Raw genomic sequence first — 25,183 nt, 5'->3', positions numbered from 1 at the left:
GGTCTCAGTTTGAAAAGGTCAAGTCTTTCCTCAAGGGAAAGGTGCTCTTCCTTTCTTAATGGTTCTCTCAGTCATTGGGTCACAAGGATTTATCTGTTCCCACATTCACATCTAAATCATGTGATTCAACCAAAAGAATCAGGGAGTGGAGACAGACTGTGTTTTGTGGGAGTGGGAGAATAAATAGGTGCTTGTGAGTTGGGGACATCTTTCAGCCTAGAATCTGGAAAAGGATCTTTGTCTAGTGACAAAAGGTAATCAGGATGGAGTGGAGAGAAAACAGGGTGAATAACATGTAACATTTCCCTCCACTTCTACCCAAACCAGCTGAACTCCATTTTATTCTATTCCTTCCAAGAGCCAAATTTTTGGGGTCAGAAGCCATGGATTTAAGCCTCCAATCTGCCGCATATGAGTTTTGTGACACAGGTGGTAATTTAGCCTCTCTGAATCACATTTTTCCCATTGGCAACCAGAACATGGAACCCAGTTGGTAAATAAAGATGGAACCCCATGCAGAATTGTGCCAAGAATCAATAAGGTCATGTATGTGAACTCCATTTATGCATTGCAAGGCTTATATCCACATTAGCTCATTTATTTGGACTTCTCATTCCCCAAACTCTCCTTACCATATTTAGACACCACAGAGGTATATGTTTTTTCACCCCTGATGAAAGAAGATAATCCTCTCAAGGGCCACACCTTGAGCACTAGTCAGCTTTTCTGAAACTCCATACCTTCTCTGTTGGTTTGCCTCTCTTTCATATGACATTCCTTTAAGCCGCTCATGGAACTGTCTTCCCCTGACCCCATTCAATGGTGTCTTGGGAAACAAGAAGACCTCAGACTACCCTCAGAAGTAAATTACAGGTTCTACTCACAGGCACTAGCTGCTTATCATATGACCTCCAGGAGCTTTCACACAAAGCTAAGTGTGGCTGGGAGAGATGTACTGACCTTTGGGTAGGAGGTCAGGACATCTTGTGTGCAAATCTGTGTTTGAGGCCCCCAATCTCCGTGAAGGATGTGGCCTCTGCAGTTGTGACATACACCCCATGTAAGACAACTCCCAGTGCACCTGGAACTAGCCCCAAATCCTCACCACCAACAACCTGGTAACTCACGGATATTGTTGAAAGTGTTCATGTTTGCCCACAAGGTGCTTAAAAAGAAAAACAACTATGTGATAAGTGATTGTGTATAAGTTTGTGTGTGTGATGTATTAGAGCATTTGCAGTTTGTTGAAATTTTATTGGCATTAACTAGTTTTGCAAAGTGTTCAATTTCTCATTCTAAAGAAAGGATGGTAATGGTTTTAATTATTGGAGATCCCCACTGAAAAAATTTTAAAGGGATGGTAGAGATGAAGATAGAGTTGTGTTTTGATTACCCAGCTGCCACAAGTCACAGAGGTTGATATCCAAAAATTTCGCTATTTGATCATCTGTATTGATTGAGAAGACTCCTAATTCAGAGGTGTGGTGGTGGGAGGATCTTTCCCAATCTTGCCATTTCCCATCCCAAAATGAACTTTGAGTTTGAGGATGAGGAGTGAAACAATATCTTCCCATTGGCTAGTATCCCTCATTTGAAAAAAACTCAAGAATCCATTCATGAGAGAAAACTAAATCATCTGAGGTCTACCAGAATATTCCAATAATTAAAATACAACACCCCTTGGACTTTTCAACATGATAGAATGGACCTAAAAAAAAGTTAACACAATGACCTCTCCTACAGGTGAGGAAATCTGAGACCCAGAAAGATGCAATGCTGAGAGGTAAACCCAGCCTCATATTTCTAGCAGGTCCTCTTCCCACTGGATCACACTAGGTTCACCGAGTACGGTTGTTAAGGGTCATTCACAAAGAAGCACTCACTGCTTTCAGTCTTTAGCTTCCACAGGTCTCCTTAGGAGCAATATCTCCTTTCTTTCTGTCTGCTTGTGCTGCCATAACAAAATATCATAGACCAGGTGGCTTAAACAACAGAAAATTATTTTCTCACAGTTCTGGAGCCTAGGATTCCAAGATCAAGGTGCCAGCAGCATTGGTGTCTGGTGAGAGCTCTCTCCTTGAGTTGCAGTTGGTTGTCTTCTCCTATGGTCTTGCCTCTGTGTGTGCATGTGGAGAGAAGGGGAGAGAGAAAGAGAGAGAGAGAGAGAGATCTTCCCTCTTCTTGTAATGCCACTAATTCTATCAGATAAGGATCCAACCTCATTTAACATTGATTACCTGCTAAAAGCCCTATTTCCAAATACAATCACATAGGGGTTATGACTTCAACATATGAATTTGGAGGGGGATGGGGGGGACACGATTCTGTCCATAGCACTTTCTCACTACTCAAGAAGCTGATTTTATAACCCCTGACCTCCAACTAGGCATTTGAAGAATATCAAATTGTTTTAAAAATATCACTTGTTGTTTTCAAATGCCGCCAGAGCAGGACAATGGCTACAACATTTATCCTTCTAGAACAGACAAAGTATTTACTTCACTCAACACATCCACCCCTAATTTACTGTATCTAAGTAAAGTGAGTCCTGAACATCTGTTTTGTGTGAATAAGGAAAACAAACAATTCGGTGTATCACTTCCTAATTTTAATAACGTCTGGATATAATATGACAAGGTTGATGTACTGTAACACTTGTTAAAGTGGGACTCAACCCACATTGTTTTCACCAGCCGCCAAGCAGCCAATTAAATACCAGCCCATGAGCTGAGTGTCTGCTAACACAGAGGCCAGGCAACCTCATTACTGGCAAGGTTAATTTAATCAGTTAGTTTTCCTCAGTGCCTGTGAGTCACTCCCAAAATTTAAAACACAAATACAAAATATTAATGGAAGCATTTCCCAAATCTGTGGAATTCCTCATGCCTCTCTCTTCCCACTTATTTCACCTCGCCTGGGTCACCTACCTGCAAAATGCCCCTGTCTACTGGCAACCAGCATTTTACTAGACTTGAGCTTAGGAACCTCAAAAACAGAAATAACGAGATGTGCCATCATTTGTATATTTGCAAATCTGGTATAGTGCATGCATTTTTGTGCTGTAGGAAGAGTCCTCTGATCCAACAACTGGCATGTGTTCTCACATCTGAAGTTCTGCAAAAGAAAAAGAAAGAAAAGACAAAGTTTAATTCTAAAGTAGGAAACAATCCATTCTGCAGCTGGAAGCATTCAGAACTGGGCTGCATGGAATGATGTTGTTTGTGCTCAGAGGTGCCTGCGGCGCTGCAATCCACCCAGCTTGGAGTGCCTTCGTGTGGACGCTGAATCGTGGAATCCTGAGAGGACCGGCCACTCCCTCCTCTTCACCATCCTCCAGGAGAGCTTTTCTCACAACCCATGGACTCTGACCAATGACTGAAATATAACAGCTATTCTCACAGATCTCAAGGAAAACACAACATGACCATAATTTTAAGTGTTTGAGAAGCCAAAAAAAAAGAGATTTGAGTTTGCCAACCAACATTACAGTGATGGCCCTCTTACTTAGTATATGTGGAACCCAAGACCTATCCTGACCTTCAAGCAATGAAAAGGTGATGGTAACAGTGGGGCCCCGGGCCCAGGTGTGGATAACAGCATTTAGCAGGTATAGACATAATGCATACAAACGCATTCACAATAGAAATATAACAGTGTTGGTCAGTAACCATCCTAATGGCTGTATACAAACTTAAATTAGAATGTAATATTCTGAAGTTGTTTCCTGAAATAAGACCTTTCAGACTTAAAGTGAAATGACAAAGGACTAGAAGAAAATGTAGAGAAGTATTGTATAATCTAAGGATGGGGGTGGCCTTTCTAAGTATGATACTAATAACAGAAATCATAACAGTAATAGATTTAGCTGTCTAAAATCTAAAAGCAATCAAACAAATAAAAGAAAAAAAAGTAACAGCAACAAAAATTACTAACATAGAAAAGTACATCAACAAAGTTGAAAGCCTAAAACAAACAGAGAAAAAAATGTGGACAACAAAGAAAACAGATAAAGAGTGAGTGTACTTAATGTACACAAAGTAATTAAAAAGTCAGTAAGAACCTGGGGTGGGGGGTGGTGGTGGTGGTGGTAGGATGCATTGGGAGATTGGACTGACATATATACACTAATACATATAAAATAGATAACTAATAAGAACCTGCTGTATAAAAATTAATTAATTAATTTAATTTAATTTTAAAAAAACAAACAAAAAAATCAAGGTGTTGACAGGACCAGGTCCCTTCTGAAACCTCTAGGAGATGACCCTTCCATTCCTCTTCTACTTTCTGGTAGCCACAGCCATTCTGTGGCTTGTGGGAGCAGAACTCCAGTCTCTGCCTCTGTCTTCAGTAGACCATATTCCCTCTGTGTCTGTATGTATGTCCTAATTTCCCTCTTCTTATACAGGCACTGCTCATAGTGGACTATGGCTTATCCTAATGACCTCATCTTAACTTGATTGTGCCTGCAAAGACCTTATTTCTAAATTGGTGACATTCACAGGTACCAGGGGTTCAGACATGACATCTCTTTTGAGAAACACAATTTAACCCGTAATAATGCTCCATCAGTATTTGAAAAATGGATGAATAAATGCATGTGTGCTCAGCCACCACTTCTGAAAAAAAAATAAATCAGTAAAAACCCTAATGTGATTCCCTCCTGCACAGCTGTTCCCTAGAAGAGTAGCCGTGTATCTCCATCCACTTTCTCTCTTACCCAAGTACTAGTCACCACCCCATGGACAATTTGATGGACACGAACATGAGCCCCTGAGGCCCCAGAACTATCTTTTCAGTTGTAAACCAAGGGCTGACAAAAATTGTCATTTTAAAATGGATAATAATGGAAGATGAGCTCCAGTTATCTTTAAGAACAGTCAGTTTAAGGGCTGATACAAAGGATGAATTGCACATCATTGAAACAGTAGCAATGAATTATGCAGGCAGTCCTATTCAAGGAACACTGGCAAATTTGAAAATATCTGTATACCCAATGGTTTCCCTTGGGGGCTTTGAAATAACACCAACTGTGGCTTAGAGTTGAAGGGTGGTTCAGGGCCCATGCATATTAGTGGACAGCACTTGGTTGGTGTGAGGGAAGATGCAGAGTCAGAATATGAAGGGGAGCTGAAACTCCTAAGTATATCTGGAAAGTGATCTGCCCCTGGAAGTGGTGGCAAGCTTCCACAGAAAAAAGTCAAACTTGCTGTGAACTGGATGATGGTGATGATGAAGATAATGAGGAAGCTGAAGAAAAATCTCCAGTAAAGGAATCCATATGAGATACTCCAGCCAAAAATACACAAAAACCAAATCAGAATGACAAAGACTCAAAAACATCAACATAAAGATCAAAAGGTCGAGAATCCGAAAAACATAGAAAAACTCCTAAAACACCAAAAGGAGCTAGTTCTATAGAAGACATTAAAGCAAGAATGCAAGCAAGTATAGAAAAGGGTGGTTCTCTTCCCAAAGTGGAAGCCAAGTTCATCAATTATATGAAGGATTTCTTCTGGATGACTGACCAGGAGGCTATTCAAGATCTCTAGGTGTGGAAGAAGTCTCTTTTAAGAAAATAGCTTAAACAGTTTGTTAAAGTTTTCCACCTAATCTCATTTTTGTAACAGTAGATATCTGGCTGTCCTTTTTTTTTTTTTTTTGAGTGAGATAATGACATCTTTATTTTTACTAATCTCTGTTTTGGGGGAAGAATTGTTTTATTTTGTTTTATTTTATTTTATTTCTTAAATTGAAGTTTTAATCTAATTGAAAGTTTTAAAAAATTAATGAGAAAAAGATGAGCAACCCAATAGAAAAAATAATAGTCAAAGGACATGTTCAGATAATTTACAAACACAGAACCCAAATATTTGGAGTTTTTTTAAGTATAACGTCCTTAGTAATCAAAGAAATAAAAAATGTAAATATATATAATTTTTCATGTATCAAATTGGCAATTTAAAAAGAAATAATGGAACTCATTTTGGAGAAGAATGTGGGGAATCCTATAAACTGTGGCTGGGAATGGCAATTGATACAGTTTTTTCCAGGTTCATAATTTTGCACTAGGAATTGAAAGTCCTAAAATTTACATTTCATTTGACATTGGAATTCCAAACTTAACCTAAGGAAATAATTGTGGATAAACACAAAAATGAAGCTACAACACCTGTCACAGTGTTGTTTGTAAGAGGGATATAATGTTGGGAATATCAACCAAAGAACACCTATACAATAGAATACTAGGCAGTGGTTTAAAATTACATTGGAAAGGTGTTTATGGACTGTTAAGTTTTAAGGTAGGTTATTAAACAATATGATCCATTATTTAAAAGCATTTAGTACATGTATAAATACATAGATGATATATATTCATAGAAAAAGACTAAAAGGATATAACTAAAATGTCAATTGTGTGTATCTATAATGAGATCATGAATGATATTTATTTTGTTCTTTTTGCTTTTTCATAGTTTCTACATTTTTTTCAAATAACATGTAACTTTTTATAACAAAAAAAAAGTTTTTTAAGCAGAATTTTACGAGCTTAAAGGAAAAATCAACAATCCAGCAAGATTGTGTCTCCCACCAAACTAAATGGCTTTCATTTACTGCTTCCAAAGATCATGCTACCTCTCTCTCTCTGCCCTGATCTGCATCCAACTCTGTAATAATTTCCTTCACATCATGAAAAAATTATCCAAAACCCCAAGCTCACTCATTCAATTAACTCTGTACCTCTTCCTTACTCAATATTCAATTAACATTGAATCACTTTAAGTCTTGCTATTTTAAAAACCTGCTCTAGCTAATCTGTTTTTTTTAAACGGCCAACGCTTCTTTTTACTTCTGAGCCTTCAGACATCTCTGAGAACAAGGGGATCTTTGTCAACGTCACTCCATTGTTCTGTTCCCATTCTCTAGAGTCTGATAGGTGTGTAAAGCAAAATGGAACAACTTAGAAGCTTCCAACCCAGAGCAGTGGTGTGCCCAGGAAAGCAGGGCATGCCCTGGTAGGGTATGAAAATACCTGACACAGGTCAAGGTAGCATTGACATATATACACTACCAAGTGTATAATAGATAACTAGTGGGAAGCAGCTGCATAGCACAGGGAGATCAGCTCGGTGCTTTGTGACCACCCAGAGGGGTGGGAGGGAGACACAAGAGGGAGGGGATATGTATACATATAGCTGATTTAGTTTGTTGTACAGCAGAAATTAACACAACATTGTAAAGCAATTGTACTCCAAAAAGATGTTAAAAAGAAAAAATGCATCACCTCACACTGTTGTATAGGAAGCATACTGCAACCCCACGCCTTGTAGGGCTCTGACCCCTGTCTGCAGTCAGCTCCCTGTGTGACTCTGGACAAGCAGTTTAATTGCTTCATGCATCAGTTACATCATTTCTAAAACTATGGCATCATTTCTAAGGTGAATCTAAACTGATGGGCTTTCATGTCCTTTTAACCCAAATTGTGTTACTGTAACAAATCCTTTAACTCTGTATAATCAGCCAATCCCCCTTAAAGTAGCTCACAGCCCAGTATCACTACAAATATATTTCTCTTTGTTGCTGTGTATACCGAAGATATTCAGCCTACTTCTCAACAATTCCATATTCATTATGTCCTATGATAATAGATGGTCCTTTTCCTCTGTTCTCTCCGTCCTTCATTTTTCTCCCCTGTTCCATCCATCCCTCATTGATTCAAGCTACATGGGAGTCACTTATTTACCTCTGCAGACTGGGGATGGGTCCATTATTTTTTTTAACCTGAGGGAAGTTAGTCATTGGAAATGTTTTGATTTATTACAACTTATCACATATGTTGTTATTTCAAAGTAAAAAGAGAGGCAGTCAGAAAACAGAAGAGCAAGAATGATAAGAGATATCACCTAGGTGGCCCAAGAATTGGCCTAATTTCCTGTAAAGTTTGCAAACACAACACTGTTCTCAAACCAAAATAAGACTCTCCTGACCCCCTGATCCAAGACAAAAGAGATCAATACTAACTCTGCATACTGGAGAGGGTGTGGACCACTCATCTCATCTGTACATCACTGGTGGGAATGTGCAATGGCACAGCCACTCTGCAAAAGAGTGAGGCGGTTTCTCACAAAACTAAATCCGCACTTAACACGGCCTGACTAGTGCACTCTTGGGCACTTATGCCAGAGAAATGGAAACTGATGTTCACACAAAACCTGTACACGAAAGGTCAGAGCAGCTTTATCCACAGTGTCCCAAAACGAGAACCAACTGAAGTGTCCTTCAACGGGTAAATGGCTAGAGACTGTGAAATATCCAAACCATGAAATACTACTCTGCAATAAAAAAGAACAAACTATTGATGCATATGACAACTTGGATGGATCTGAAGGGAGATATACTGAGTGAGAAAAAATCTCAAAGGTTACACCTGTATGATTCCTTTTTTAAAAAAAATTTTATTGGACTATAGTTGATTTATAATATTGTGTTAGTCTCAGGTGTACAGCAAAGTGATTCATATTCTCTTCCATTCTAGGTCTGTATGATTCCTTTTATACAACATTCTCAAAAGGACGAAATTATAGAGATGGACAACAGATTAAGGGTTGCCAGCACTGATCAGTGGGGAGGGGGAGGAGAAGGACGTTGTTGTGGCTATAAAGGGATACTTGGAATGGAACTATCTTGTACCTTCAATGTGGTGGTGGTCACACAAATCTACCCAGCTGATAAAATTACATAGGACTAGCTATACACAGATGAGTGCATGTAAAACTGGTAAAATCCAAATAAGGTAACTGGATTGTGTCAGTATCATCAATATCAATTTCCTGGTTTTGATATTTACTATAATTATGCAAGATGTTAAGAGAGAGAAATCAATACTAATAGCACATATATGGACTATAAAGAGCCAGAATCAACTTAGAGTATCAAATTTTTCCTGTAAAGCTTTCTTATTGAATGGAAATGCAAATCTCCTGTATAGTCCACGTTCCCTGAAATTTTAAATTATTACTAACTTTAGGTGTTCTATTTTGTGGTGGTCGTCATGGTGATGTTTAAAGAAAAGGAGAATTGTAAAGTGCTATACAAAGATCCTATGTTCTCCAAGCCACTGGAATAGTATTTCCTTAGTGTAGCATAGGCCATTGGTTCCCTACCTCCAGGATTGGCCAACCTCAGAGGTCACCTTCAGGCAGAATGCCAGAAAGTTGACCCCCTGAGGAGCAACCCTCTAGCAAGGAAGCACAAGAGTTGCTGGCTATGGCATCTTCCATCTTCCAGCATCTTCCTCCCAGGCTGTGGGATGAACTTGAGGTGTAATCTGCACCATCTCTCAAAGGGTCCCCAGCAGGATTGAACCTCGGTTGCCTGCAGCACTAATCTGCCCATGGTCACACTTTTTATTGGCTCTTCCTTCCTTCCTGTCTCTCTCTCCCCTCTCCTTCTTTCCATCTCCCAAATAAACCACTTGGACCCAATTCCTTGTCTCAGGGTCTATATTTGGAGGGACCCAAATTCAGATGCTCACACTGAGGATATCTGTGTGCAGATTCCAGGGCCTGTTCTCTCACAGCTGATTTTACCTTCCCTAATCAATACCAAACTCAAAAAGAAGCTGCTACAAACTTCACAGAGATTTAACACAATACAATTTGTTTAAGACTGATGACAACACTTTTGGGTAAATACAGTCTTGGACATTTCTAAACCTTCTATCCTATTTACCTGGTAACAAGTATGGACATTTGGTCACTAGGCTGTTTGTTTAACAACCAACTATAAAGCCTTTTTCATACAGGCTACATTTGCTGAAGCAAATCTGCATTCAGCACATATGTCTTTAGAAAACTGCCATACTTGTGTTCTAGGTTCTAGAAGCTCATCCTGAACCCACAAACCCAGTGGTCTCATCAAAAGAGTCAAGGTGTTGGCCAGTTTCAGGAAGCCCCCTAAGTGACTCAGGAAAGTCAACTTATAACACACTCTGATCTGAAAATGAAGAAAGTGAAGATGCTTTGGGATCCTGTAACTCATGCTAAATATAACCCACCTAGACTAATAACCAGCTCAAGTCCTATTAATTAATATCTTGAGTCACTCCTCTCTGAACCTCAGCTGGTATCAAGACTGCCCTCCACTGGCCCCATTTTCAATGATTCTGCTATAAATATGTTTATGTCTGGGTATGCTAGTTAAATAGGCAATATCTAAATATAGTTTTAAAGGCTTGGAGATAGAGTAGTTGAAAGAAAAATGAACTGGGAGTCTGAATGTTTAGAGCCCAGCTCTGCCTGTACCTGGGGAACAGTTGTAGGGTTGCAATTTTGGCCACGTCCCTCGGACTTCCTGGGTATCTCTTTACTTACCAGCAAAATGAAGGGCTTGAATTACATGAGAATGAAAAACAAAGCTCTGTTCCAGCTTGACAAGTCTGTGATTCTAGACAGTGTTTTTGTTTTGGAGAAATGGGATCTGCTGACAGTATTATTATCTATGCAATGATTCACTTAACATTCACTGAGCATCCTCTATGCAGCAAGCAGTGCGTAAGGGACACCAAAATGTGACCATGCATGAATAGACAGGCCTGCCCCAGCCTCTGCCACAGCTCGGGTTCTCACCTCACACTTCTCTTCATCTTGGCTTCATTTGCTCCAGATCCAGTGTCCCAGGAACCCATGTCCTCCAGGTCAAGCTTAGGTCATATGCTTGTCCCCAGGCTCTCCAACAAAGTAGAGAAAGAATCTGGCCTCTGTTGACTTTCATGGAGGTAAGCTAAGGGAGTAGTTGTCACCAGGAATTGCCCACCACCAAGATGACACATAGTAGTGAGTTGCTCCAGTAGGAAATCAGGTTATTTCTTTCTTTCTTTCTTTTTTAAAGTATATAGTTGATTTACTATGTTGTATTAGTTTCTGGTGTACAGCAAAGAAATTTGGTTATACATATACATACATATTCTTTACATATTCTTTTCCATTTTGGTTTATTATAGGATGTTGAATATAGTTCCCTGTGCTATACAGTAGGACCTTGTTGTTTACCTATTTTATATATAGTAGTGTGTATCTGCTAATCCCAAACTTCTAATTTATCCCTCCCACCCTGTGCCCTTTGGTAACCATAAGTTTGTTTTCTATGTCTGTGAGTCTGTTTCTGTTTCATAAATAAGTTCATTTGTGTCATATTTTAGATTCTACATATTAGTGATATCATATGATATTTTCTTTCTCTGTCTGACTTATTTCACTTAGTGTGATAATCTCCAGGTCCACCCATGTTGCTGCAAATGGCATTATTTCATTCTTTTTTTATGGCTGAGTAGTATTCCACTGTGTATATATACCACATCTTCTTTATCCATTCATCTGCCCATGGACATTTAGGTTGTTTCCATGTCTTGGCTATTGTGAATAGTGCTGCTATGAACATTAAGGTGTATGTATCTCTGGATATATGCCCAGGAGTGGGATTGCTGGATAATATGGCAACTCCATTTTTAGTTTTTTAAGAAACGTCCATACTATTCTCCATAATGGCTACACCAATTTACATTCCCACCAACAGTGTAGGAACGTTCCCTTTTCTCCTTACCCTCTCCAGCATTTGTTAGGAAATCAGGGTATTAAAGGGTATTAAAGGAAGAGAGGGATTTGGATGTTAGACACCCAAAAGATGACACATATCCTCCACAGCTGCCTTCCTGGATTCTCTGACACACAGTGCATGACTGCATACATGCATTTGAGGGCAAGAGAGGAACCATAACCTTCATCCTGTTCACTAATGATTCTGGCTGAGGCAGAGAGAAGTTGAATCCAAGGGGTCTCTCATACTAGCGGATCAATTGCTTTTGACTTCATTTTCCATAATGTTCTCACAAGAGACAGAGCCATGAAGAAGCTACTCAAGAATCTAGAAGTACAGACTGAGATCCCCTTTCTGGCTCTATCTGGCTCTCACTGTATTGTCACCACCACATCCTCAAAGAGGCTAACAGAGAGAATGTTTAGGATAATATTCAGGACAACGGTGCCATTCAGTGCCTAGGGATGCATAGGGAGTTTCCCAAAGTTTTGTGGATGGACACCACTGCCATGATGGCTCAGGAGTGCAGGGAATTTGTCCCTCCTCTGATTGATGGCATCAGGCATCAGGTCCTCATACCTACTTAGCATTGGGATCCTCTGCTTCCTCTTTTGCACCACCGCCTCTCTCACCAAATAAATATCATTGTACTTGGAAGCACCCTATAAAAGAAACTTTAACGTGTGCTCAGTCCTCAAGCATTTAAAACTAAAATTTGTATAGAAGTGCAAAGGAGTTAGAATAACCAAAACAAATTTGAAAAATAGATCAAATATATCAAATTGAAATGTTTAAATATGTGTAGCTCATTTTATTTCAATTATGTTTCAATAAAACATTTTTTTAACATCTTTATTGGAGTATAATTGCTTTACAATGTTGTGTTAGTTTCTGCTGTATTACAAAGTGAATCAGCTATACGTATACATATATCCCCATATCCCCTCCCTCTTGTGTCTCCCTCCCACCCTCCCTATTTCACTCCTCTAGGTGGACAAAAAGCACCAAGCTGATCTCCCTGAACTACCATATGACCCATCAATCCCACTACTGGGCATATACCCCTAGAAAAACATAATTCAAAAAGAGGCATGTACCGCAATGTTCACTGAAGCACAATTTACAATAGCCAGGACATGGAAGCAACTTAAGTGTCCCTCGACAGATGAATAGATAAAGAAGATGTGGCCTACACAACCCAGTGAACCAACCTTAGCCACTGGGGGCAGACACCAAAAACAACAGGAACTACGAACCTGCAGCCTGTGAAAAGGAGACCCCAAACACAGTAAATTAAGCAAAATGAGAAGACACAGAAAATCACATCAGATAAAGGAGCAAGGTAAAAACCCACCAGACCAAACAAATGAAGAGGAAATAGGCAGTCTCCCTGAAAAAGAATTCACAATAATGATAGTAAAGATGATCCAAATTCCTGGAAATAGAATGAAGAAGATACAAGTAACTTTTAACAAGGACCAAGAAGAACTAAAGAGCAAACAAACAATGATGAACACCAAAATAAATGAAATTAAAAATTCTCTAGAAGGAATCAATAGCAGAATAACTGATGCAGAGGAACGGATAAGTGACCTGGACGATAAAATAGTGGAAATAACTACTCCAGAGTGGAATAAAGAAAAAAGAATGAAAAGAGTTGAGGACAGTCTCAGAGACCTCTGGGACAACATTAAATGCACCAACATTCGAATTATAGGGGTCCCAGAAGAAGAAGAGAAAGAATAAGACATAAAGAAAGGAACTGAGACAATATTTGAAGAGATTATAGTTGAAAACTTCCCTAATATGGGAAAGGAAATAATTAATCAAGTCCAGGAAGAGCAGAGAGTCCCATACAAGATAAATCCAAAGAGAAACACGCCAAGACACATATTAATCAAACTATCAAAAATTAAATACAAAGAAAAAATACTAGAAGCAGCAAGGCAAAAACAACAAATAAAATACAAGGGAATCCCCATAAGGTTAACAGCTGATCTTTCAGCAGAAACTCTGCAAGCCAAAAGGGAGAGGCAGGACATATTTAAAGTGATGAAAAGGAAAAACCTACAACCGAGATTACGCTACCCAACAAGGATCTCATTAAGATTCAACAGAGAAATTAAAACCTCTACAGACAAGCAAAAGCTAAGACAATTCAGCACCACCAAACCAGCTTTACAACAAATGCTAAAGGAACTTCTCTAGGCAGGAAACACTAGAGAAGGAAAAGACCTACAATAACAAACCCAAAACAATTAAGAAAATGGTAATAGGAACATACATATCGATAATCACCTTAAATGCTCCAACCAGAAGACATAGACTGTCTGAATGGATACAAAAACAAGACCTGTACATATGCTGTCTACAAGAGACCCACTTCAGACCTAAGGACACATACAGACTGAAAGTGAGGGGATGGAAAAAGATATTCCATGCAAATGGAAATCAAAAGAAAGCTGGAGTAGCAATTCTCATATCAGACAAAATAGACTTAAAAATAAAGACAATTACAACAGACAAAGAAGGACACTACATAATGATCAAGGGATCAATCCAAGAAGAAGATATAACAATTGTAAATATTTATGCACCCAACATAGGAGCACCTCAATGCATAAAGCAAATGCTAACAGCCATAAATGGGAAAATAGACAGTAACACAATCATAGTATGGGACTTTAACACCCCACTTTCACCAATGGACAGATCATCCAAAATGAAAACAAATAAGGAAACACAAGCTTTAAATGATACATTAAACAAGATGGGCTTAATTGATATTTATAGGACATTCCATCCAAAAACAACAGAATACATTTTCTTCTCAAGTGCTCATGGAACATTCTCCAGGATAGATCATACCTTGGGTCACAAATCAAGCCTTGGTAAATTTAAGAAAATTGAAATTGTATCAAGTATCTTTTCCGACCCGAATGCTATGAGACTAGATATCAATTACAGGAAAAAAATCTGTAAAAAATACAAACACGTGGAGCCTAAACAATACACTACTTAATAACCAAGAGATCACTGAGGAAATCAAAGAGAGAATCAAAAAATACCTAGAAACAAATGACAATGAAAACACAGCAACCCAAAACCTATGGGATGCAGCAAAAGCAGTTCTAGGACGGAAGTTTATAGCAATAAAATCCTACCTTAAGAAACAAGAAACATCTCAAATAAACAACCTAACCTTACACCTAAAGCAATTAGAGAAAGAAGAACAAAAAAACCCCAAATTTAGCAGGAAAGAAATCATAAAGATCAGATGAGAAATAAATGAAAAAGAAATGAAGGAAACAATAGCAAAGATCAATAAAACTAAAAGCTGGTTCTTTGAGAAGAGAAACAAAATTGATAAACCATTAGCCAGACTCACCAAGAAAAAAAGGGAGAAGACTCAAATCAATAGAATTAGAAATGAAAAAAGAGAAGTAATAACTGACACTGCAGAAATACAAAGGATCATGAGAGATTCCTACAAGCAACTCTATGCCAATAAGATGGACAACCTGGAAGAATTGGACAAATTCGTAGAAAAGCAAAACCTCCCGAGACTGAACCAGGAAAAAATAGAAAATATAAACAGACTAATCACAAGCACTGAAATTGAAACTGTGATTAAAAATCTTCCAACAAACAAAAGCCCAGAACCAGATGGCTTCACAGGCTAATTCAATCAAATATATAGAGAAGAGCTAACACCTATCCTTCTCAAACTCTTCCAAAATATAGCAGAGGGAGGAACACTCCAAAACTCATTCTACGAGGTCACCCTCACCCTGATACCAAAACCAGACAAAGGTGTCACAAAGAAAGACAACTGCAGCCCAATATCACTGATGGACATAGATGCAAAATCTGCAACAAAACACTAGCAAACAGAATCCAACAGCACATTAAAAGGATCATACACCATGATCAAGTGGGTTTTATCTCAGGAATGCAAGGATTCTTCAATATATGCAAATCAATCAATGATACAACATATTAACAAATTGAAGAATAAATCCATATGATCATCTAAATAGTAGCAGAAAAATCTTTCAACAAAATTGAACACCCATTTAGAATAAAAACCGTCCAGAAAATAGGCATAGAGGGAACTTACCTCAACATAATAAAGGCCATATATGACAAACTCACAGCCAACTTTGTCCTCAATGGTGAAAAACTGAAACCATTTCCACTAAGATCAGGAACAAGACAAGGTTGCCCACTCTCATCACTATTATTCAACATTGTTTTGGAAGTTTTAGCCACAGCATCAGGGAAGAAAATGAAATAAAAGGAATCCAAATTGGAAAAGAAGAAATAAAGCTGTCACTGTTTGCAGATGACATGATACTATACATAGAGAATCCTAAAGATGCTACCAGAAAACCTCTAGAGCTACTCAATGAATCTGATAAAGTAGCAGGATACAAAATTAATGCACAGAAATCTCTTGCATTCCTATACACTAATGATGAAAAATATGAAAGTGAAATTAAGGAAATGCTCCCATTTACCATTGCAACAAAAAGAATAAAATGTCTAGAATAAACCTAGCTAAGGAGACAAAAGACCTGTATGCAGAAAACTATAAGACACTGATTAAAGAAATTAAAGATGATACACACAGATGGAGAGATAGACCATGTTCTTGGATTGGAAGGATCAACTTTGTGAAAATGATTATACTACCCAAAGCAATCTAAAGATTCAATGCCATCCCTATCAAACTACCAATGGCATTTTTCACCGAACTAGAACAAAAAATTTCACAATTTGTATGGAAACACAAAAGACCCAGAATAGCCAAAGCCATCTTGAGAAAGAAAAACGGAACTGGAAGAATCAGGCTCCTGGACTTCAGACTATACTACAAAGCTACAGTAATCAAGACAGTATGGTACTGCCACAAAAACAGAAATATAGATCAATGGAACAGGATAGAAAGCCCAGAGATAAACGCATGCACATATGGTCACCTTACTTTTGGCAAAGGAGGCAAGAATATACAATGGAGAAAAGACAGCCTCTTCAATAAGTGGTGCTGGGAAAACTGGACAGTTACATGTAAAAGAATGCAATTAGAACATTCCCTAACACCATACACAAAAATAAACTCAAAATGGATTAAAGGCCTAAATGTAAGGCCAGACACTATCAAACTCTTAGAGGAAACCATAGGCAGAACACTCTATGACATAAATCACAGCAAGATCCTTTTTGACCCACCTCCTAGAGAAATGGAAAGAAAAACAAAAATAAACAAATGGAACCTAATGAAACTTAAAAGCTTTTGCACAGCAAAGGAAACCATAAACAAGATGAAAATACAACCCTCAGAATGGGAGAAAATATTTGCAAATGAAGCAACTGACAAAGGATCAATCTCCAAAATTTACAAGCAGCTCATGCAGCTCAATATCAAAAATACAAACAACCCAATCCAAAAATGGGCAGAAAACCTAAATAGACATTTCTCTAAAGAAGATATACAGATTGCCAACAAACACATGAAAGAATGCTCAACATCATTAATCATTAGAGAAATGCAAATCAAAACTACAGTGAGATATCATCTCACACTGGTCAGACTGGCCATCATCAAAAAATCTACAAACAATAAATGCTGGAGAGGGTGTGGAGAAAAGGGAACACTCTTGCACTGTTGGTGGGAATGTAAATTGATACAGCCACTATGGAGGACAGTATGGAGGTTCCTTAAAAAACTAAAAATAGAACTGCCATATGACCCAGCAATCCCACTACTGGGCATATACCCTGAGAAAACCATAATTCAAAAAGAGTCATGTACCACAATGTTCACTGCAGCTCTATTTACAATAGCCAGGACATGGACGCAACCTAAGTGTCCATCGACAGATGAATGGATAAAGAAGATGTGGCACATATATACAATGGAATATTACTCAGCCATAAAAAGAAACGAAATTGAGTAATTTGTAGTGAGGTGGATGGAGTTAGAGTCTGTCATACAGAGTGAAGTAAGTCAGAAAGAGAAAAACAAATACTGTATGCTAACACATATATATGGAATCTAGAAAAAAAATGGTCATGAAGAACCTAGGGGCAGGACAGGAATAAAGACGCAGATGGACTTGAGGACACAGGGAGGGGGAAGGGTAAGCTGGGACAAAGTGAGATAGTGGCATGGACACATATATACACTACCAAATGTAAAACTCTTAGCTATTGGGAAGCAGCCGCATAGCACAGGGAGACCAGCTCAGTGCTTTGTGACCACCTAGAGGGGTGGGATAGGGAGGGTGGGAGTGAGGGAGATGCAAGAAGGAAGAGATATGGGGATATATGTATATGTATAGCTGATTCACTTTGTTATAAAGCAGAAACTAACATACCATTGTAAAGCAATTATGCTCCAATAAAGATGTTAAAAAGAAAAAAGAAGATGTGGCACATATATACAATGGAATATTATTCAGCCATAAAAGGAAATGAAATTGAGTTATCTGTAGTGAGGTGGATGGACCTAGTGTCTGTCTTACAGAGTGAAGTAAGTCAGAAAGAGAAAAACAAATACTGTATGCTAACACATATATATGGACTCTAAAAAAAGAAAAAAAATGGTTCTGATGAACCTAGTGGCAGAGGTAGAGAATGGACTTGAGGACACGAGGAGGGGTAAGGGTAAACTGGGATGAAGTGAGAGAGTATCATTGACATACACACTACCAAATGTAAAATAGATAGCTAGTTGGAAGCAGCTGCATAAAACTTTTTTTTAATGAGGGAAATCTCCATGTGGATATCATGAACATTCTAGATGTAGGCTTGTGCAAAGGCTCGGCCATGAACTCATTTATGACTGTGCCCCTCTGAACCCCACCAACTCCAGAGGTAAGCACTCTCCTGTGTTTTGTGGTTATCATTCCCTTGTTGTTTTTAAAAATACATTTATTATATATGTAGCTTAATTCTGTCCATGTTTGACCTTTATATAACATCATGTTCAATATATTCTTCTGTGACTTGCTTTTCTTGTTCTACAGTTTGTTAGTAACACTCATGCATGCTGACGTGTGTAGTAGTAGTGCATTAATTTTCACTGCTGAATAATATTCCAAAATGGTTTTATTCATCCTACTCTTGATAGGCATTTGGGTTGTCTCCAGTGTTTTACTGTTTGAAACATTGCTACTGTGAGTATGTGCACAAGAATTTCTCCTGGGTACATACTTAATCATACACTTGCCTAGACATAGCATATATTCATCTTCCCATTTATTAAATAATATGAAATGATTTTCCAAGTACTTGTATTAATTTACTCTCTCACCAGCAAGGTATGAGAGAGGTTGCTTTACACCCTCAGCAGCACTTAATATGTTCAGACTTTCTAAATGTTACCAATCTGGGGTGTGTAAAATGGCATCACAGACTGGTCTTTAATTTGTATTTCCTAAGAGTACTTCTTTGCATGTCAGTCCTCCCTACCAGATGTTCAGATCCTGAAAGGCAGGAAGCATGCATCATTCAGCTTGGTGGCTCCAGCATGTAGCAGGGTGTATCTAGCACACAGGACCAACTAATGTGGGTGGAATGAATATGTGATGGTAGTTCATGGGCTTCCCAATCCTCAAGGCTCAGAGGGAACAAAATAGGATGCCAGAGTGTGAAAGAGAGAAGGGTAGCGGATGGTTGGTTGATTCCATCTGTTGCCAAGTTAGATCTCACAGACCCTGGCGGGAGAGGGTACAAGGGAATAGAAGCACAGAGCTGGGAGGAAGGAATCCTGCCTCGTTTTGCTTTCCTTGTCAATAAGTCCTCTGTCACATGCACAGGTACCTCATGTTAGAACATCAAGTGGGGTTAAGAATGGAAGAGGAAATGATGCTACTTTGTCTTCTCTTTCTGCTTCAGAGTGATTGGCACCAAGGACCAAGAATAGGGATTGCAGATTCCTCTGCTGCCTCGACCAGCCTCATCTCAGGGTAATTTATTTGATGTCTGCCTCCATTTCTCAGACAGATACCAAAGATGGGCCCCTCCAGAGGGAGAGTGGTGAGCAGGGAGAATGCTGAGTGAGTATGAGGTGCACTGAGATCCCGAAATCAGCCATCAGTGGTGCTGGTGCTGGTGCTGGGCAAAGCCCTTACGGGCAGCCCCACTGGGCTGCTGCTGTCAAGATGGGCTGCAGCATTAGATTCCCACCGCCTGCCTGTTTCCCCTTCAGCCTCCCCAGCCACCAGGGGTGCATTTCTAGCAGCTGCCTCTTTGCAGAAATCTGCACCGAAATAAAACCCATCAAACTGTCAGCCCCGTTTCCAAGGCTGCTCCCATGTCAGCCCATGTCATGACAACCAGTGATAGAAATGCTGCTATTCAGGCTTCATGGGGAGCATCTGTTTCCTTTTTTAAATCTCTTGAAAATGAAGTGAGCAAGGTGCCTGCTACGCAGGGCAGTGAGGGGTGCTAAGGCATGCAGGCACGCTCCGTACCTGCTAGGGCTGGCACTTCCTCTAGAATTTAGGAAGCCAGTGGGGCAGGGGCCTGGGTTCTGAAAAGAACAGCCTTGAGAGAGAGGGAGGGAGAGGGAAGGCACCAACGGGAGTCTTGTCTTCTCCTTTCTGGGGTCCTTCTCTTCTTAAACACCACCCAGCACACATCTTTGCAAATCCAGCTTAATGGCCCTGGGTAAAATGCAGCTTTTCATTGTCAGGATTGTAGGGGGGTGCCCACCAACTTGAGGGTCTTTGTTCCAAGGCGACTTCATAGCTTCTGAAAAAATTGGAGATTCTCTCGTCCAGCCCTTCCAAGTGCATTGACATTTACAGCATGGAGAGAGGGGGTGGAGCACAGCTGAGAGTTTCTTACCCCAGCACAAACAGCCACACCTTTGACAGGCCTGTGATTCAGGATTGCTCAGCAACAGAGAACATGGGGGAATAAACAGCATTAGCTGAGTCCCTGCTGTGTCCCTGTCTTCCAGGAATGTGTGTGCACGCGCGCACACACACACATGATTTATGTATACTTGTGATGACTAAATGGCCCAAGATAGATTAAGCATGTTCACATTCAGCATCTGAGCACAGAAGAGGAAGACCCTTAGCATCCCTCTCTCCCCTCCCCCTCAATTTAGGAATGAGCAAACTGAAGCCCAGAGAAGTGACTTTCCCAGAACTGCAAGCCTGATAGTGGCAAATAAGGGAAGGGATCCCAGAATCCTTTGCTCCTGTCTTTGGGGCTGAGTTTGACCAAACAACAGAAACTAATCAGGCATGCTTTCTCTACAGAAACACAGAGAACATTGAAGCATTGCAGAGAATCACCTCAGAAGGAAAAAGTTTATCTGAGATGATTCTGAAAATGAAAAAAGATCAGGGAGCACCCACTTTAAAAACAGATTTTTTAGAATGTATACACAGCAGGTTTACCTTATAGAAAACAGGATTAGAGTGAATGTTGAGGGAATCTTTGCAACATGGGCAATGCCAAGTATGGATGAGACTTCAGTCTTCAGTGATGCAGAGGGCCCGGAATGTCCTGGGCAGCTTGCTGCTCAGTGGCTGACCTTCCAGGAATAGATCCTGCCTTGGCCAAGCAGGTGTTTGTCAAGAGCCAGGTTCTGAACCAGCTCCGGGGCTTTCTGCATACATAAGAGGAGACTGAGGAATAGCAACGTGATGTGAATGGTAATAACAATACTAGCTTTCACTTGTTGAGCACATATCCTATGCCAGGCACTGTTCTGAGAACCTTGTGTTAATGAATGTATTTAGCCCTCACAGAAATGCTGAGTAGCCGTTTCTCTCCTCACCACATCTGCAGATAAGCAATCTGAGTAAATCAAACAGCCACTAAGTGTCAGAGCCAATTTGAATGGAGATTGTCCCGATCATGCTTTCAACCCTGTTGGTGTACTGCATGCGGGTCAGGAGATGTGCACTCTAGACCTGCTTCTGCCATGGGCAAGCCAACTCCCTTGACTGTCCTCCAAGGAGATGAATATTCTAGACCTGGCTCTGCCATAGGCGTATGACCGTGGGCAAGTGTGCAGTAAGGGATTAGCTCAGCAGGCCTGGGCTGCCCAAACCCTGCATATTGTAAAGGTCTTCAAGACTGGCCCTTGACCAGCTCCTGGGCGATAACCTCTGAGTCATGGGACAGTCCTGCTTGATAAGAGTGTCTCTGAATGCCTGGGGCCACACCAGAGAGTTTTTGTTAACAATGTGATTTATGGTGGGGGTCTTTGCCACTCTTTATCAGTTTGACCTGAGAAGTGGGCTGGAGACTGAATAACTGGGGTCAGCCACGTAGGCACTGCCTGCCTATGGGACTAACTCCCCAGTAGAAGCCCTGGACACCCAGGCTCAGGTGAGTATCCCTGGTTAGCAAAACTCTGTATATGTTGTCACATCTCGTAGCCAGGCAAATGAAGCCCTGTCCATTGACCACACAAGGACACAACAACTAAAAGCTCGCACCTGGTTTTTCCTGGACTCTATCCTGAGTCTATTTTTCTTCTTTTGCTGACTTTAATCTGTATGCTTTCACTGTAGTAGACTGAAACTATGAGTATAATAGTTTTTCCAAGTCCTGTGAGTCCTTCTAGTGAATTGTGGAGCCACAGTGTGAACTTAGTGACCCCAACACACCAGCCAACTCACCCCTCTGGCCCTCGGCATCTTCATGTGTTACATGAAGGAACTGACCTGCAGCCGTCCATGATTTCCAAGGGTTCTCCAACTCTGTCTTACACCCTACTTCATAACTGTATCTTTGTTTTTCTAGTCCCATGCGTCCTTTTTGCAGTTCCATCTGCACGAGGGATTTCTCTGCTGCTGGTCCCTGCTATTCCTCTCAAACAAATAAACCTTAGCTGGCAGAGAAAGAGGTATTGTCCGTTCTCCAAAAGAATTTGTTGCAAAGCCTGCTGGCTAAGCCCCAGTATCTATTCTCCCCTCGTTCCCTAGTCATAGCACCTATTTTATCTGGGTACCTGGGTACCCGGAATAAAGAGTAAATTTCCCAGCTGATATGGACTGAATATTTGTGTCTTCTGAAAATGTATATGTTGAAACCTTACCTCTCCATGTGATGGGATTAGGAGGTACAATCTTTGGAAAGTAATTAGGATTAGATGAGGTCATGAGGGTGAAGCCCTTGTGAATGGAATTAGTGCCCTTGTCAGAGTCATGAGAGACCTTGCTTCCCCTCTCTGCTCTCCTGCATGTGAGGACACAACAGGAAGCTGGGAACCTGGAAGAAGGTCCCCACCAGAACCTGACCATGCTTGTACCCTATCTCAGACTTCCAGCCTCCAAGACTATGAGAAATAAAATTCTGTTGTTTATAAGCCACCCAGCCTTCCTGGCAGGTAGATGTGGCCATGTCACTATGTGTTGACCAATAGTGTGTGAGCAAAAGTATAATTTATGACTCTTGGGAAATGCCCTAAAAGAAGATTGCACTCCCTTCTTATCCCTCCCCCCTGCCTGTGCCTGGAATGCAGGCATAAGTGGTGATGGTGGAGTCTGAATGGTTTCTTTGTCCATCAGGAGGAAGCCACGTTCTAAGCGCGGCAGAATGAGGAGATGGAAGGAGTCTGGCTCCCTGGTGATTCCATGAAGACACCTGTCAGCCACAAACTGCCTCCTCCAGAGCTCTTTTTCACGAGAGACAAATAACATCCATCTTGTTTAAGCTGTTATTATTTTGGATTTTCTGCCACATGGAGCTGAGCCTTTCCTAACCAACACAGACTGCATCCTCCACCTAATGAGAGATTTAGCAGGGCTCCCCATCTGAGCCCATCTAGTGCCTGTGCAGGAAAGCCATGATGATTCATTTAAAAGCACTCTATTCAGAATACGATCTTCTCCAATTTCCTACAAATCAAATTACTAAGAGACCAATTGGATTTTTCAAGTCCCTCAAAATGTTCTTTTTCGATGTTCTTGGTATTAAATAGTAACAGAATTTAAATGGCATCAGCAAAACACACAGACATGACTGTGATGATAAGTTACATAAATCTGTGAGGGAAAGAACCTCGCCAGCGCACACGGATGCAGCAGAGATGGGAAAACAACAAGCTGGATCTCCTGGATTTGCCTCTAGCCTCCACCATCTTGTCACGGGTGACCATTTATTCAGATTCCAGGGCACCTTCCCTGTTCCTAGGGAGAGGGAAATCCAAACAGTTTAAGGTAGTAAAGCACTAGGAACCATGACTTTCTCATTTCCTAAACACCACTGTCTGTAGACCCTGAACTTCTTGAAAACAGAAGCTGAAGTTGTGTCTTATTCATGGTCAATATGCCTCATGCTGAGCACAGCGCCAGGCACAGAACAAGCTCAATGTCAAGGGTCCAGGCTTTGAGCCCCAGCTCTGCCAGCTTCATGCAAGTGGTACTAACCAAGGGACAAAACCTGAGCTCTTGTAAACATTCTCTTTTTTGTAACCACTTATTGAACTCTTAACATGTGCCACGCATTGTGCCAGACACTTTATTCAATTTCTCTAACCTTCTCAACAACCCTATAAGTAGGTACTATTGTTATCCCCATTTTACAAATGAAGCACATGAACCACCAGAAAGTCAAATATCTCACCATATGTAGCTGTAGTTATTCAGCTACAAAGAGCAGACCAAGGATTCGAACCCAGAAGTCTGACACCAGAATCCAGGCACTTAACCCCACTCCACTGTAAGAGGAAAGCATGACACAGATGGTGTTGTTATTATTATTATTATAGACTTGAAAGAAAGGAGGGAGCTAACATTGGTGGGAAGCCTATGTCTGTGCCTGGATCAGGACTTTGTTTGACAATTTTATCTATATTGTTTCATTTCATCTATGCAGAGACTTATTCCCAATGTATGGATACAGCAACTGAGACTCAACAAGGCTAAATAAATCTCCCAAGACCTTGCAGCTGTAAAGGTAGCATCTGAACTTCATTTCCAGTCTCCCTGACCTCCAGGCCCAGACCCCTTTCATCTCTCAGTGCCACCTTCCCACCCACGACAGGTGGAATGGCCCTTTTACCATCACATCAACTCTTCCTGAAGAGCCAACATTTTCAATTCTAACAGGAGGTGATCACCATTGATTAGAAAAGTTTTTTAGTTGTACTTATTAAAATCATTTATACCCCGGCCCATCCAAAAAATATATTTGAGGCAATACAGAAAACTACATAAAAGGTTAATAAAATAATTATTGTTAATGGGGGAGAAAGATGTGGCTAATTAGTCTTAACGAAATCAGCAGGGTCTTGGTCTGGCCCAGAAGTGGTCATGGGTCCGGGTTGGCAATTCAGACTCACAAAACACAGAGAGATTTCAACCTTGTACCATGTTCACTCAGCTTTGTGGGAGGAAGCAGAACCAGGAATACAGCAGGTATGGCCTTTTCAGTTCATCAGCAGACCCAGCAGCCACTCAAGGGCGCAGCTTCCTTTGCCCCCTCACCCACATGGGACATGCATGGCACCAAGGGTGGGAGTTGGGTGTGTGGGGTCATCTAGATACAGTAGCACAGAACACCTTGGTTTCCCACCAACATTTTACACCACACTCCTCCTGTAGGCTCAGTG

General features: G+C 40.4%; 1 pseudogene; it reads left to right on the top strand.

Moving 5' to 3' along the window:
* Nucleotides 1-4,776: 4,776 nt before the first annotated feature.
* LOC118897378 lies at nt 4,777-5,627 on the top strand (annotated as a pseudogene).
* Nucleotides 5,628-25,183: the final 19,556 nt, after the last annotated feature.

This window comes from Balaenoptera musculus, chromosome 6 (assembly GCF_009873245.2).
Source record: "Balaenoptera musculus isolate JJ_BM4_2016_0621 chromosome 6, mBalMus1.pri.v3, whole genome shotgun sequence".
Classification (NCBI taxonomy): domain Eukaryota; kingdom Metazoa; phylum Chordata; class Mammalia; order Artiodactyla; family Balaenopteridae; genus Balaenoptera; species Balaenoptera musculus.
This window is presented reverse-complemented; position numbering and strand designations above follow the sequence as displayed.